The 5729-nt window shown below is 36.7% G+C and overlaps 1 long non-coding RNA gene across 1 annotated transcript; it reads left to right on the forward strand.

Moving 5' to 3' along the window:
- The first annotated feature begins 230 nt into the window (after nucleotides 1-230).
- Nucleotides 231-1756, forward strand: LOC137501838 (uncharacterized). Its single transcript, XR_011018643.1, has 3 exons — nucleotides 231-567; nucleotides 888-1046; nucleotides 1334-1756. It is a non-coding gene; the product is annotated as an uncharacterized lncRNA (long non-coding RNA).
- Nucleotides 1757-5729: the final 3973 nt, after the last annotated feature.

Below are 5729 nucleotides of genomic sequence, written 5' to 3' on the forward strand. Positions count from 1 at the left end.
TATCAATTTTGTCAACTGAGGTATATTATTTGAAGCGTATATCGGTAACTATGCGAAGTTTCAGAATTCTTTGTCTAAAATTGTGGGTTCTTTGCATTTTAAAATCAAGTGATATATTCTCGATAACTTGCCCTCTTAACGGTTTTCGCCTGAGTTTATCACATTAATTTCTTTGGTGGTGAATAGGCTGCTTACGAAGACATCTGCCGGGCACGGAGTGAGTTAGGGGGCTGTCACACAGGCTCGATCGAACGACTGCGATCGACCGACTAAGAAAACAAACCTACAGAGGGCAGTGGCACCAGTCACACAGCATCGATCGTCAGCGATCAACTACGAGCGATGAAGATCGACTGGTTTGTAAAAACAAACGTGTCCGTTTTTCAGTCGCAGTCGTTCGATAATGGCGGACGCAACATAGTCATCTGTTGATGAAATCGAAACATTAATTTGCTTTAGTGTATGAAAACAAAGTGGTGTATAATCCTAGATTCCCTGGATATAGTAATAGGGAGACCGTGAATTTTGTATGGTATTCTATAGTGTGGAGAATTGGGACAAAAACTGGTAATACCGGTAAGTAATTATTAGATTTATTACGATTATCTTATGAATAGTGTTATCTTAGATTATTTATTGATAAAATATATTATACGGAATAGATTGGTAAAAAGAGTTACACTAGGAGAAGTAGTAATTATCATTCTTGTAACTTAATTGAAGAAATGTTTGGAAAACATAAGCAGTGCTTTCCTAACCTCCATCTCGTACCTAATGGAATGAATACCATTGTTTGCTTTAATGACAAATAAGTGTGGGCCTATGCCATAAGTAGGCCTACTACATGTATATTTTCTTTGTCACAATATTCTGATTCATTGTTTCAGGAAAAAGTTGTGCCAAAACATGGCAAATTCTGAAGGCTGGATATCGAACTTGGAGAGATAACATCCTCCCTCTCCTCCCAGGTTCTGCTGTACAGAAAACATAAAATGGGTCTACTTCAATGCCCTCAACTTTCTGGAACTCTTCATTGCTGGAAGAAGGTACAATTCTGTAATATTTATTTTTAAAAGTAGGCCTACATTACAGACCAGTGTTCTAGTTGTGAAAGAGTGAGGGGAAGATTCAGTCTGTAGGCCATAAGTTCCACCCATCTGTTCATTAATTTATCAGATATAACTGAAAGTAATATAATATAATCTAACCTAACAATCATCTTACTAAAATAATTATTGAAAGTAACAATTTCTTAAACAGAAGGCTTGTGTCCAGACTAAAATGTAGCTCCAATTTAGAAGAATTGCATTAATATGTTGTTCATTTTTTTCAGTTCTATAACAAACACATGTATGGAAGTGACACCTGGTGTATGAGAGCCTTTTCACCAAGCTGAAATAGAGGAGGAGGAAGCAGAAATAATTTGTGTTGGAGGGGTTTAACTCCTACAGTTCAGAAATTACTGAAGGGACTTCAACTTCCAGTCCAGTGGCTTCTGCTTCTACAAACAGCTCCGCCAGCAGTTAAAAATAAAAGGAACAGAAATGTGAAAGTGACAGTGATGTGTTAAGTGAATATTTAGAAAAGATGCTGAAAACTGAAAAGAAAATATAATCAATGTTATTTTTAGTGTCTTCATGATGACATGGAAAGAATGAGTGTACTAGGTCGAAGGGTTTTCAAAGTTAAAATTCAGAAACTGTTGTATACATTGTTAGACCAAGAAAGAATCTAATAAAATTTATGTTCTTGAGAAATGTTCTACTTTTTAAATTAAATCAGTTTTTGTTATACTTATCTATCAATATTTATTGGAATCCTCAGTGAGTTGTGTGTATTAGCACCTGATGGGAAAGAACCTTAACTCCAATTTTTATTAATTAGGCCAGAGTAAAATGTAGCTTCCACCGAAGTCCCAGTCTCATCCATGGCTGTGACAATATGGAAGCTGCTGGGGTATGGGTGGTGCTGAGTAATGACATTCAGAGCACGACTAGTGCATCTGAGTGCTATGAAAGGTGTTGCTTATAGGGTCAGTCGTGCTGCAATAGCACTTGCTGACCCAGTGAGGAAAGCAATGGCAAACTACCTCACTCCTCGTCTTGCCTAGTACGCCTCATTTTGGTGCTGCCATTGGTTTTTGCGGTTTCCTTATAACCGCATAACCTTTGGTGGTGCTATTTGAGGATCCAACCAGCCTCTGGGCTGATGACCTAACAGACAGACATGAGCATTATTACAACATCTTAATTTGTATATTTTATGTGGTAGAACATGTATGGTTTACAAGGAAAGGAGTATTTTGAAATACATGTAGTAGGTCCTTTCTGTGTGTATGTAGTAAACAGTTGTACAGCACAGGTGGTCTGAAACCAGACCGGCGTATTGATAGTTCTGTCCAAGAGCTGACTTCCTTCTTTTGGTACCTATACTGTTGATCACAACTGCAAACTCATTGCACTAGGTTTGTATAACACAGGTGGTCTGAAACCAGACCAGTGTAAAGACATGAGTAGTTTTGTCCAGGAGCTGACTGCCTTCTTACAGAATACTGTTGATCACAACTGCAAGCTCATTGCATTGGGTTTACTGCATCTATATTCAATGTTCCTTACTATACTGCCATCCTGGGAGAATACACATACTAAATACCTATTTTAAATTATCTACCTGTTCCAGTTTTGTATTCTCAACCTGACATTCAGTTCTATTTTATCTCCTCATTCCAAGTACTCTCCTGCCATTGTACCTGTCTGCACCAGCAATCACTACTTTCATATCTGTTACCGTACTTATAATTTATTAATAACATACAGGCCTACAGAGGGCATCAAGGTAGACTGATTATTTTATTTCTTGTGCTGTAGATCCATTAATATTAGATTGCACAGTTTCAATAGACCGAGTTGTTTGCATAGGACAAAATTCTTACTACAGTTATACCTGACCGAATCCCTCCCTGCCACCTTATAACTTTGTAACTTAGGTAGCCTTTATCTCCTCATTCCAAGTACTCTCCTGCCATTGTACCTGTCTGCACCAGCGATCACTACTTTCATGTCTGTTACTGTACTTATAATTTATTAATAACATATAGGCCTACAGAGGGCATCAAGGTAGACTGATTATTTTATTTCTTGTGCTGTAGATCCATATAAACAATGAAAAACAAAGATGAAAAATTCATTTGTAACTATTTTGACAGATGTTTCTACCAACGTTTTGTAGATTTTAATCTACAACATAAAAAACTGTATTTTGTGTGATGTGATATTAAGGGGATATGATGGCAGAATATGTACATTATTTATAAATAATATATTCATATGACAGTTACATGCTTGTAATAAAAGGTTGAGTAGATTAATTACCCTGTAAGTCAATCCAAGATCTTACAAAGCCCATACACCCTACTCTGTCAAACATTAATTTATATAATTGGTATTTACAAACAGTTTTGACAGGCAATGTTAGATATAGCAAATTTAAATCATTTACCACCTGAGCAACAGGCCTAAATAACATTTTACTATAGGCGGCAATAGTCGTCTATTTAGTTGTTAGAAAGGCATACTCTTCACTTCTAAAAATAGAAGGCAAGGTGCTTGTTATTAGCACCTATTATATTTTGCAGTGGTTGGTTCTCATTTTTGGTGAAATTGAAGGCAAAGTTTTCATTTTCCTTGAACTGATTCATAAGGAAAGTATTTCAGGATGGATAGATAGGCTTGGTCATGTTCATATCAGTAAAGAAGTTACATATGAACAATACACAGAAAGGCAAAATCAACATTGAGGTAAGAAAGAGAGTCCTACCAGACCTTTGAGGAAAAAGTTGTTACTCTGTACCAAGGAGTTTACCAGTAACTTGGATGGAAGTGCAGGATTTATATTAATTGGCTTATTATTGCCAAGTGAGCAATTAGATCAGCTTGCCAGTGCAAAGTTTGGGGAGACAGTACTTTATGCTTAGTGATGAGGGTAATAAACAAGACCTTGTAATTTACATGTAGTTGTGACAAGTATCAGTCTATTACACTGCCAACGTACTTATTAGAACAATATTCCAGAAGCTTTTCCTATAGTTATTAAGCTAGTGTACAGAGCACTAGCCTCACCTGAACTCCTCAAGAAATGTACACATATGTGAATACACAGAACCCTAAAGAGAATTTACTTTGGAAGAGATGTCCATAGACAACCTTTCTTCACAGCCATTTGGTAAAATTAGCTGCTTTTGAAGCTGCTGTAGTCTTCAATGATATAAATTAAGACAGGATTGTCATTCTTGCAAAGTTTGGTAATGGACCTGGATTCTTTGCACAAAACACAGTAGGCCTACAGAAATTCAGCAACATGCTTGTCATGAAAGCAATATGATACTATTCTGAACATGGCACAATAACAAAGAAGAGGAGAGGCGACAAGAGATTTGCAGAGGATCATGAGGGAGAGAAACAGTGTAAGGAACTCCATTGCTTTTATCATTTTCACAATATTCAGAGCATATGTGCATTTTTCTTTCTTTCAAAATTATTTACAGGATTGTAATGAAACTTGACACACTATTTCTACATTAGGTAATGTAAATTTTGACTGGAAGCATTTCTTGATATGTCTATTATTTTGGTAGGTGGGATCTCACCAAGTGGTATGAAAAAAAAAAAAAAAAAGCTGTTAACCTCCATCTAATAAACACCTCAAAATATCATTTGAAAAGACAGTAATTATGCCCCAAGATCCAGCATCATTAAAACAAATAAGCATAAATAGTATTAGTCTTATATTTGAAGTACAATGAGCCACTGTTGTGAGGCTTTTGTTGGAATTTTCACCCTGTCAAGAATTCTGGCTGTAGTGCTCTATGAATGGCATCACATATAATAGGAACAAATCCACTGATGTATTGTGAGCAATCCTAAATCTGTACGAGTCACCAATGTCCAGAAACCTGTAGGCCTAAATAAATATATTTCCACTGTTGATGGTAGCACCTTCAAATTATGAATTCAAATTGATGTACATAACAGTTTTCAGTCCTTTTTATCAATACTTTATTAGAATCCTGCAGAATGCAAAGAAATGTACCTGCCACTAATCTTTTATTTGATATATTTTGCCACGGACATACAGTACCTAGTTGTTTCGAAAGTGAACATCACTTTTGACGTTGTGAATATTGAATTTAATGATAGTGTCAGCCTTTCCTCAGAACTTATACTTTTCCTGTAATTTGTTTGCCTGATGTTTATTATTGACTTCATTTTTTCCTCTAATTCCTTATACCGTAATTATTGATGGGCATTCGGTACTAGTTCCTGAATTTTTCTTCGTCATTCCACAACGAAGGCACACTTTGGTGGAATTCTCCATGGCTCTTTACCTTGACCACTGCAATCGTCTGGTTCTTTCCTTTCTCCTAATATATTCATAGGTTAGAATCATATTTCCACCCGAATTATCGCTTTCACAACACATTCTTTTTCTCTCGTGAATATGAATACATCTGTAGCCTGTACGGTACTGGGCGGGAGTATCAGCTGTTTCCGTGCAGTCGATCCCTCTCGATCGATGAGCAGTGTGACAAGGTAAATGAATTTAGTCGTTAGTACTCGATGCCAGTTGGTCGCTCTTGATCGTTCGATGCCCTGTGTGACAGCGGGCTTACACTTATTAGTCGCTCTGTTGTTACTTTCTCCATTCAAGCAAACGAGCTTGTAGATTTACCT

This window comes from Anabrus simplex, chromosome 8, assembly GCF_040414725.1.
Source record: "Anabrus simplex isolate iqAnaSimp1 chromosome 8, ASM4041472v1, whole genome shotgun sequence".
In the NCBI taxonomy this organism is placed as follows: domain Eukaryota; kingdom Metazoa; phylum Arthropoda; class Insecta; order Orthoptera; family Tettigoniidae; genus Anabrus; species Anabrus simplex.